This window comes from Gymnoscopelus braueri, assembly GCF_963280865.1.
Source record: "Gymnoscopelus braueri genome assembly, chromosome: 14".
Classification (NCBI taxonomy): domain Eukaryota; kingdom Metazoa; phylum Chordata; class Actinopteri; order Myctophiformes; family Myctophidae; genus Gymnoscopelus; species Gymnoscopelus braueri.
This window is the reverse complement of record NC_137619.1, coordinates 27,539,151-27,551,171: the sequence shown is the minus strand read 5'-3', so window position 1 is coordinate 27,551,171 and position 12,021 is coordinate 27,539,151.

Genomic DNA, 12,021 nt, shown 5'->3' with positions numbered 1-12,021 from the left:
TTGGCACCGTTTTACTGAGGTTACGTTTAGAAATAAGGTTAGGTTTAGGAATAGTTTACTGAGGTTACGTTAAGGAATACCAGGTGGCGACCGTTCCCGAGGTCGCTGGATTTGCCCCGCGGCAACTGTGTTTGGGGCGAGCGTTTTGGTATTCACTGGTTCAAATTGCCTGGCTGCTCTGCAATTAAACAATCATATATTTTAATATCTCAGCCATTCTCAGGCTCAGCAATATCAAGTCTGTGAAAGTGTTTTTAACGAATGAATGAATTAATTGTAATGTGTTTTTTTATGTTAAAAAGTGAACCAATAATAAACCCCATATGGGTAACCGGAGTCCCTCAGGGCTCAATAATAGTGTATTTTCTGTGTTATTGTTTGTGGGGAAAGCTTTAGCTGAAAATAGCCAATCGACAAGCTCACAACGCAAATTGTGAGCTTGTCATCTGCTATTTTCAGCGAAAGCTTTCCCCACAATACCGATGCTGGGGTTTAAGTGGTTAATATCTCAGGCCCAGCAATATCAAGTCTGTGAAAGTTGTTTTTGTAATAAATTAATTTGTTAATTAATTGTACTGTTTTATTTTATTTTATTTATTAAAACAAATGTTTTTGTTTAAAAGTTAAATATCTATATTCTGCTATAATCAAGAGTGTTTTTTCTGTAGGCTAAAGAAGATCTCTCTGTCTCTTCTTCAGCTCTTAACAAACAGAAGAAAACATTTTCAGGTGGGTCACAAATTGCATCCAATCAGGAAAGAGAGAACCTTTTATCAGCTTCAATTTTATATTGTTCCAATTCTAAAATTGTCTGCTCGTTTTATCTGCTTCATCACTTCCAATTTCTGTTGTTTATCCTGATTGTGTTTTGTCCTGATTGGACGAAATTGGCATTCCCACCTGAAAATGTCTTCTGTTTACTAAAAGAGCTGGGGAGACCCCTGTTACTAGACACTGACACTATAGCAATGATTAATGGATTACTATGGGAATATAGAGATAGAGATATAAATAGACTAATCAGTGTCATACAATATTCTGAGGAAAACCCGGAGACTGCTTTTTTCGCTCGGCGAAACTGGTGTGGAAGCTTGCATTGACTTTATAAGGTTTTAAAAAAAACGTATTATTCGCATGAAAAAAATCGCCCCGGTGTGTAAGGACCTTAGAGTTTAAAATTTACAGAATATTATCTAGATAGCGTGTTGTTTAGAGTCTAGACAGATGCTAGCCTAGGTTCTGTTTATCTGGTATCGGAGGCCCTATGGGTCTCTCTGCACTCTATTTATGATAATTTACCTTGTTTATTGACTACAGTTCAATAAGCGCAGTTCAATAAGCGAGTCGGCTCTGGATAAGAGTGTCTGCTGAATGCCTAAATTGAAAATTGTACTTGACTGCCACACAGGCATCTCTGGCAAAATCCTAAAAAGGATTTGACTGAAATATTAGATTTCGTGCAACATATAGGACCATAGTTTATAATAAGCTTAATCTATAAACCATTGCATCATTGAGGGCTTTTATAAAGTCTCCTCTGTTCAGTAGGCCTACCCTGACCAAGAATGTGTGGCATGCAGGAATGTTAGAGGAAATGAGACATTTCCTCCTCCTGTGTGTGTCAGCATGATAGCTTTGCTGTATTTTGTTTATTTATTCGTACCGGTTTATATTAGCACCAGTCTCCCAATGTCAGAGAGAGAGAGAGAGAGAGAGAGAGACAAGGTGAGGTTGGGGGGCTAACATGAAGAAACATTTCAGCTAACATTATGTAATATGTCTGTGATTCTGCACACAGGTCAGAATTGCACATGAACCTCTTTCAAAACTATGTGATGGTTCAGACATATTTAAAAAGCCATGGCCTTTCTTTATTGACTTGTGGGGAACTGTGATCTGCTAACGCCCTGTTTCTTCGGGGAAAATTTGACAATGAAAATTGACTGGGGTGAAGCTCCCGGCTCTACTGAATTAAAAGGTGTCTCCTGTTCATTGCTAAATAGCTGTATCAAAGAGATAAGCTCGTCTTACCTCATCTATTCCCTTTATAGTGTTTTACTACCCTCAATCAACCCATGATGTGACATGACACAACAATTTGTACAAATCAAAACCAGTCATAAAGCTCTTCACCCCGTTTCAGCTGCTGTTGTGGAAAGACTACCTGCTGTTATACATGATTTGATATGTGGTGGAACTTGAACTTATTGCATTTCTAGTATTCTGTTGGCTTGGCTTTTTTGTTGTTGTTGGTGCTCTTATCTAGAACAACTTGTGAGCGAGCAGAGAGGGGCTCACTCTGACAGGATGAACCCAGTCACCTTCGTGGGGATTGAACCTATGACCTGACAATTGCAGTACAGTGTCACTTGCCCACCATGCTGGAAAGTTGGCCCGCCCCCAAGAACAAGTAAGAAAACAAAGGAAGAAGATCCCTTTTATTATTTCAGTCCCTGGAAACAAAGGTTTTGTTTTTGTCGCTCTGCATGTTTTCTTTTTTTCTTTCAATAACCCTAACCCTAATGTTTATGCAGATTTTCAATTAAATTTAATTCAACTTCATGGTAAATTCAGCATACACAAGTGTACAGTTAACCACATTTATTGTTTACTTGAGGTCATGGTGTTGAACAAAGACAAACAAAGGCACTGCAGATAATGCAAGCACAATTATAAGAACACATAGCACAGCAACAAAACAAGTTAGAGAAAACATTTCTATAACCCAAACCCCGAAATGGGGAAAAAAATTAAAGAACATGACTTGAAGGAAACAACCTACAGAGACACAAAAAAATCCCATAGAATTTGGACCCAAGGAATTCATTAAAGTGGTTATTATTAAGATGCAAGCACATCTTGACTCTTATTGCAGGACAAAATCAGCACAAAATAATCCTTGAAGTGTGTATTTTAAGATTCTGCCAGGTACCAGATGGAAATAATGTACCATGGAGTTCTTTTTTACCCCTTTGTTACACATATTGTACCCAAACCCAAACAATAGCATATAGCAAATCTTTGGAAGTATACAACACACAAATTAACAAATTCTCCATACAATTTGGACTCAAGGAATTCATTAACATTGGTATTATTATGATTCTATTTCAGGGCAAAAATAGAAAAGAACAGAGGCAGAAATGTGTGTGTGTGTGTGTGTGTGTGTGTGTGTGTGTGTGTGTGTGTGTGTGTGTGTGTGTGTGTGTGTGTGTGTGTGTGTGTGTGTGTGTGTGTGTGTGTGTGTGTGTGTGTGTGTGTGTGTGTGTGTGTGTGTGTGTGTGTGTGTGTGTGTGTGTGTGTGTGTGTGTGTGTGTGTGTGTGTGTGTGCATTCCCAGTAGGCTATGAAGGCTTACTTTGTGGCTCCTAGAAATTCCAAGAGAGAACTTTCAACTATCAGGCACCGTGGAACCGTCTTACTCTTCGAGGTTTGGTTTAGGAGGCAGACAGCCTAAGAGCAGGCTTAAAACTTTCTGAGCTGCAGCCTCTGTGGACATGTTTAAGAACCACTTAAAAACACTACTGTTTAAACAAGCATTTGTGGAATGTCTTAGATTGTTTTGGTTGTTGTTTTTAATCATTTGAATGCTTCGTGCTGTGTCTTCATTTCTGTTGTATGTAAAGCACTTTGTGAACAAGCGTAGCACTTGCCCTGTAATAAAGGATTAAAATGAACCCCATGGGACATTATTTCAGCCTGTTACCTGGCAGAATCTTATGATACACACTTCAAGGAATAAGAAAAACCAGGTGGCGGAAAAAAAGTCCACCCTATGCGCGTCGACCCCACTTTCCATCTAGACTAACATACATACACACACAGGTCTGTAATAAAATAGAGAGATGAGGCAGACAGAGAGAAATGGCTCACACCGTTGACCCTAAATAACACCATACATACTGTACATGTGCTGTAGGTCTGACAGTTTTACTGGACCCTAATGGACAGTGTGGATCACACTCACTCACTACGAGTGAGGGGCTGCCCCACATATCCTGCAGGGCATCATCCTACTCCATCCTGAGATTAAATGTGACATTTATAAGGTCTCTCCTCTCCCTTCCCTGTGCTAACTTTACATTTGGAGTCATACTCACAGTGATGAGAGACAATTTCTTGTAGTTATAGAGCAGTCTAGTGCCCTATTCCTACTTCATATTAGGGAGTGGTTTTATTTTATTTTTCTAATTGGACCTGATTTGTTTCCCAAGACTTGGTGAAAATGATAGTTTTTAATAATAATAGTCCTCAATCTAAAAGCCTTGGACTTTGCAGAATTGGCACATCTGATACTTTTGCAGAGGGTACTCTTTTAGGTGTAAGTAATATTGTTTGAAATCCTTTCAGTTAAATCACGCTTGTGTAATGAAACAAACAGAAACTATTCTTAGTAATCCAAACGTGACAATGTTTTGACTTTCCTGCAGAGGACACAGGGGTACAGAGGAGTTAACAGGATGAAGGCCCAGGGAACTGTATATGTGTGTGAGCTTACAAAGGGGCATGCCACCCCGCTATGATAGACTATATTCACTGAGAATGTATAGTAAACGGCATGTATCTGCCCATTGCCCAGAAAGACTATAATAAACAGGGAGTTAAAAAACATGCACACAACCGCTCCTCACTTTGTGCATCTTTCAAAACACTATCATGTTGCATACCAAGGCAGAGAGATGCACGAGTCGCGGGTTCGATTCCCGAGCCTGGCAGCCTTTGCTGCATGTCACTCCCCGTCTCAGTTTCCTTTCACTCTTCACTGGGCTATCAAAATTAACATTTGTTTGAGGAATAGGTTATGCAAAATCTATCTCTTATCTAGATAAATAAATAAATAAATAGATGGCTTGGAAGTGTGACAGAGAGAGAGAGGGAGAGGGTACAGTATCTTTGTGAGGTTGGGCTAATCTATGTCACAGCTCTTCTATTCTTAGCTTGTCCCAGTAGCTAGAAGAAATATGAGAGACATGAGGACAGCAACAAGCTGGGATAAATTTAGAAAGGGTAAGAGAACAGTGACAAAAATCCCAAATCTAGCCCGGTGACCAGGTGTGCCTTTCTAATAGAGTGTGGAAAGGAGTGTGAAAAAGACTACACATGACTGTCTGCGCGTGCTCGCGCGCGTGTGTGTGCGCCGTGCGTGCATGTGTGTGTGTACGCGTGTGTGAGTGCGTTTGTGTGTGTGCGTGCGTGTGCGTGCATGCGTGGGTGTGCACGCGTGCATGCTATAAAAGCATGCACAAAGCATGCTATTACAGAACTCACCTGCATCATTGCAATTGTTTCTCATCAGCTCTCCAACAACAGTGAAAACCTTGCACCTGGGATCTTTAAGTTCTTTAGAGAGTATTTGCTTTTCTTGCAGCCTTTCCATAAGTATTTTTGTCTAGCTCTATTCCCCTTTATATCATAACAAGAATACCTGTGACAATGGTATTTTGTCTTGTCATAGCCCAAATAAGAGCCATTTAAACATGCTTGAACCTTTTGGTTGGCTTCCCAGTGACACCAGAAAGAGGTCATTGTATATTTTAAGTGTGCCATCTAGTGGAATCTAAGTGAAATAACAATAAATCACCCATACATCTTCTGAAATATAACTGATTCAACAATTCAAAATGAAAGGACAATGAGATCCATTCATACAATGCATTTATAAATTAATCAAGAAAAATAAAATAAAATAACAGATGTGGATGTCAGCTCAGTCCGCAGTCTTGCAGCTGATGGACGGAATGAGAAAGTGATGGGCCAAGCAACCGACACTATCATGTGTGGAAATGTAGAGAAAAAAGTGTGTGATATCTGCTCTTAACCCTCTCTCTATAATCTCTTAAAGGTAGGGTAAGTGATTTTCTTTCGTTAAAATAGTTGTTAAATAGCTATATATTCTGGTATTCTGGTAAAAGTATTGACCAGATATGTTTTATGTCCGCGCGGAGAACAGTATTTTGCTCCCCTGTATGCCGAGTGTGTATTGTGGAAGTGACAATAAAAACTGATTCTGATTCTATTTTGAGGAGGGCTTTTTCCAGTGCTGTGGTTAGATAAAAACTGAATGAAAGAATGATTGTCTTTTTTTCCTGTAACACAAGGAATACAAATATATAGCCCTTGATCTATTCATCTATCATTTCAATCATGCATTAAAGCCCTAAACAATACGTATGATATCAATTATCATTTTGTGTCATTTAAACAGCAGTACTTCACACTACAGTACTTGGCACACATGCATTTTGTGTCAGTGGGCAAGATGACAGACAAGAGGTGGAGAGGTGGAGAAGAAGAGAGTATCAGATTGATAGACAGATAAGACACACAGTTAACGTATGTTACAGTTCAAATTTCTCACAGTTCAAAAAGGTCAAACAATAGAAGCAGAAGCTGTGAAACAAGGGATGGTCAATTTTCAGAACTGGACAAAGCATTCTCAACATACAATCTAACATATGACCACCAAGTATCTATTACATAATAAAAATGGTCGTATAAATTGTCAAATTCAAACCTAGCTCTGAAGGCACACAAGTGCGCAATGGCACACATTGAGAACCGTGTTAAAGAACCACGTGGTCTAGCTAGCCTGCACTCAATGTGATATTAATATAGAACATGGGCTAACACGAACACGGTTGTAACTACAATAATTGGTTATATCTACCGAATGTATAAATATCTAATCATCACATCAGAAGATTATTTCGTTATTGATTTGGCATATGCTGATTGTATCTCTTTTGTGACCAGCACAGGAGAGATAAGAAGAGAACAGTAGGAGAGAACAGATGCCAAAAGAGCTACGGGAGAGGTGAAGAAGAGGAGAGTATCAGATAGATAAGAGATGGAGTTAACACAGTTTGCCAGAGTTCAAATTTCTCACAGTTCAAAAGGTTCCCTGGTCACATAGAAGAAGCTAGGAGACGTTGGTCCATTTTCATAGGGTTTTACTTCTTCTGCTAAAAAAACTTTTAAAAGAACTATTAAAAAAAGAGCTCAGACTGCACTTTTTTTTTCAAAGCCAGCCCACCTGACTGGAAGCAATGTCTCACATCTTATTCATTTTACTCCTTTTACTTCATAACTTGTAATCAAGTCTCTTGCATACAGTACCTGAATAAAAACTTTGGTGGAGTAAACAGTACACAGATCAAATAATAAAAAACACCTGCACAGCACACCGTCTTCACTTGCTCAATAAATAAATACAAATTTAAATCACAACATTTCGGTTAAGGACCTTCTTGAAAATGGTGCAATATATCAGGTGAAAGTCAAAAAACTTTCTGGACTGGGCTAAGCCCCCCAAGATCCTAAAGGGCTGTCCACACACCAAGCACTATAATTATAACTAAATATACCTATCATTTTAAGTATTGTAACTCAAGGGGATGGCAGAGTCCATATTACAACTATAATGACGACAGTGGTGAATGATATAGTTACAGTAGGCCTATATTTATAGAGCTTGGTGTGGATGACCCTTAACAATGCCTCTACTGTATATGCCCACCATTATACTGTATGTGAAAGTGTTCATTTGTCTCTAGTAAATTACATGCACATTTAACCCCTTACCTTTCATTCACAGAACAGCACATAATAGATACCAGCTATGGTTGTTGCCCCACTATAGCTGCAGGCATTGCAAAAAAATTGTTTACAGAATATACTATAGGAAGGTACGAAGGAACAGTGTAATAACTGAACTTTTCATTTAATAAACCCATACATTTTCAGTTTGAACATTATATACTGTAGTCTACATGCCTAATGATGAATGAAAGCGTCTACTGATCCCATATACAAAAATTATATCAAGCTTCAAGTAAGACACTTTGGTGAAAATAGCTGATCTACAGCAACGCATTGTGAGCTTGTAGATCAGGTATTTTCACTAGTTTAAAATGTTTTTCAAAATAAAATAAAAAAAGCCTAATAAGATAAGGCATAGGGCCCTTTCAGTTAAGTTGGAGTTTGGTCTGTGAATTTTCATTATCGTTTGTACCAGGCCTATAGGTAATATCTACCTGCAGGATATCAATACAGACAACCTTTTTACAGCTTCTATAAATGATTGAGTGTGGGTTAAAGGTAGGTGCTATTGAGTGATACCAATTGCAATAACCAACCGACAGAACATGTCCTTCCAGTCCCGATCAGAAACATGTAAAAGCATCTCCAAGCCTCAATTTTGTACTTAGTTTGAAAAGAATACTGTAATAAATCAGTGACCTTCTCATGTCTACAAGCTAGCTTTGTTTTATAGGCATGTTAGCAGATAGTTTACAAGAAGGATTTTAAATTGTGCTTTTAATTATGCCATGGATATGTTTAAGTTGTGACTTGTGAGGAAAAGAAAAGAAGCCTCAGTTCTCCCTGCACATAACAGTGCTGTGTGTGTGTGTGTGTGTGTGTGTGTGTGTGTGTGTGTGTGTGTGTGTGTGTGTGTGCGTGCGTGCGTGCGTGCGTGCGTGCGTGCGTGCGTGCGTGCGGCTGTCGTGCAATGTTGGGTGTGGAACGATTTTGCAACTAAAGATCTTGACAAGCGATTAATCTTGGAGCATGTGTTCAATGAACAAGTGCAGATGTACTGCATAGCAGGGTTTAGCTGTCAAATTTCGCTTGGTCCTACTCCTAACATGAACTGTGCACAGCACGCACACCATGTGTGCTATCTATGACTATCTAGCAATTTACATACTTTGCTATTTTTCTTATTGTTTCTATTGTTTTAATTATTTTTTATCATTGTTATTGCTGCATGCTACAATGTTGAGGAACAAAACCCAAAGACTGTTGTGTACTTGTATAGGCCTAAAGGCTACTGCAAGATGTAGGCCCCAACAATACAATTAATTTGAATTATGAATCCAATTTTGTAATCCAACCTTTAATCAATTGCTGCTGCACTCCAGTGGAAGACTTATGAACTAAATTGACTCAGTGCTTTATAAGTTGTTTCTAGTCTGTGACAAGGTGAAAAAAAAGACACAGCTCACCAATTGAAACACATAGATATGAGGTCATTTGAACCATAGTTAGTGGTAAGAAGAATGGCCATGTTATGACAGGCCTAAGCAATACTACTGCCTTGTGGTCAGAGTTAGGCATTACACACAGTGTTTGACACTGACAGCATCAGCTTATGATCAACCAACAACAATAATAATATATATTATATTATATTTGAACATAACCAGAAAAGTTTAATTTTTCACATTATTATTAACTATTTGGGTTTAGATAATGCTGTATGTAGGCTTTCAGGTAGGTAACATAACTTAAAGGTGAAATCACTGTAATGGAACCTCTTCAGCCATCAATGGTTACTCCTGGAGGAACATACACAAGTCAAGTCAAGTACACTTTCCTAAAAGTATTCACTGACAGCTCATTTGAGCAGAAAACAGAATATAATAGAATTTAAAACACCACAAGAAGACACACAGACCCCGGGGGTAATTTCATTACAACGGCATGTAATTCATCCAAACTTCACCAAATCTTCTGGCTGTTCTGAACTTTAAAATGATAAAATAATGATTTATATACCATATTCATAATAGTTGTCAATATAATAATAGATATTCTTTATTTTCCTACGTTTTTGACATTGGAATGAGACTGTGTGCTGTGTGTCTCACTGGATGAATGTTGCTTGGTAAAAAGCAGACACTGCCATCTAGTGGCCAATCTGTTACCAGTGTTCAACAGAAATGTTTTATCTCCAGATGATTACATTTTCACGATCTGAGAAAAACAGCAACATTTTGGCTCCATGATGAAAGATTTACAACAAATGTACAGAATTCAAAGTTGTAAATGACAATAAAAAGGGGGGGAAAAGAACCTATACATATATAAAATATTTCAATCACAAAAGTACTCAAATATGAGGTCAGAAAGAACAATGCTTAATTTGATAATACATGCAAAAAATGATTTAAATAGCATTCGGAATATTTACACAACTAGAGGTTCAGGCCACTATACGCGGCCCTCACATCTAAATTTCACCTACGTCTGAGTCAACAGATCAAGTCTGTCAAACAGGTCAAGTTTGGCACAGATTGGAGCAACACTGTGCCTGTGGCCCTGGGGGCCACACGTGGACCCTGGTGTGACATTGTCATGACAGACCCCTGAACAGTGTTCGTGCCAGGTTTGGTGCAGATTGGAGCAACAGTGTGCCTGGGCCCCCGGGGGCTACTAATACGGCCCCTGATGTGGCTATTCTGATGGCAGACCCCTGAACAACCCCTGTTTGTGGCAAGTTTGGTGAGGATCAGGCCTTGCAAGTCTGCATGTTACGTTTGTAACGGGTGTTTTCAAAGTCAACATCAATCTATCAATTAAGAAGAGATCAATCTGAATAAGAACAGCATTTATAATAGTGTGTTGCCCTCCAGATCCTGTCACAGTGGCCAAATGCATTTTAGATTATACTTACAGTAATAACTTTTGTAAAGCTTCCTGCAGTGGCATGTATTTGATCCGACACCTTATTTCTTAGGAAGTGATAAACTGTCATCAGCTGCTACGCTAGAGTGTAATGTTGAGAAAGCAAGTCAATAAAACATGTACAGCAAATTAAACTAGACACAGGCTAAACACTTAATTTGCATTATGCTCTGACAATGCTGTGCTAGGCTGCTAGCATGTAATTGCTCTTTCAAAGAGGTTTCACACTATATTGGCTATTGTTGGTGCTGCCACCTTGACAATAAATAACAACTGAACTTGGAATATCCTGGTTCAAATGAGGATATTGATTATAGATCGGCCTCGGTCGGGTCGCCTGGAGGAGGGTGTCTGTTGCAAAACCCGAAACACCCAGTGACTCCAGGTAACAACACTGATGATGTGTCCAAGTTTGTGCATCAGTTGATGTTTTATTAACTGAAAACTCTGGGAGTGGGAGTACCAGTGACAACCAGGAACAGACTGGGTGACGACCACGAAGAGTGTGGTGATATCTGGAGAGACAGAGGACGGCCGGAGAGGGTTGGCAACCCAAACCACTTCTTCCGTGAGGAAGATACAAAAGCTACAGGCTGCGGTGAAACCTGCAGGGAGGGTCTAATCCATCAAGGCAGAGTGAGATGTTTGTGCCCAGCAGCAACGACAACGCAACGCACAGAAAATCCCTGACTTCTGGTCAGACGAAAGAGGAGCCAGGCCCGGAGGCAACCCACAGTGCTAGAGCCTCCTAGTGTCGCCAATGCCTGCTGCAACATCTCACCTAACCTGGCCTGGCATTGGCCGGACTGATGGCGCGGATTCACTCACATACGTTCCATGTGTGAGTGGATCCGCGTTGTCGGTCTGGCTAGTGCCAGGCTAACCCTAACCCCTAACTAGCACTGTTTAACCTGTGCTAACCCCAAGAGACAGTGGGAGCAGTAGCATACCACTTGGACACAGGCGTCGGGGTCGCCTGGAGGAGGGTTGCAAGACCCGATACACCCAGTGACTCCAGGTAACAACACTGATGATGTGTCCATGTTTGTGCATCAGTTGATGTTTAATTAACCAGGCCTTTTCTATGAAATGTAGAATATTACTATGGCAGATATTTCGTATACAGTCTGGACATGTATAATATTGCTATGATACCTACAGTATAGATGTATCCTATACAATTTTTCTTTAAATATAGTAAATCATTTGCTTCGTTGTTCCATACAGGGTACTTGTTTTAGCACTTCGTAAGGCGTGCTTTCTTTAATATGGTTTCTCATTGAGATCCATTATTATACCTGTATTCACTCATCAATCAGGATTGATTGGGTGGCAGCAAAGTTTATATGTCTGCTTGATGACTGTTCCCCCAACTGTACCCTGACCTAAAATGTCAAAACCGGTTGTTGTTTTTATTATCATTGTACATTACTAGCCATGTTAGAATAATGGCATTTTAAAAGACCATTCCAGTCTAATTTGGACTTCTAGCCATCTTCAAAACAAATGTATGCAGTGTATACTTGGCAGTAGTAAAAACTCAACAAAACTGAAG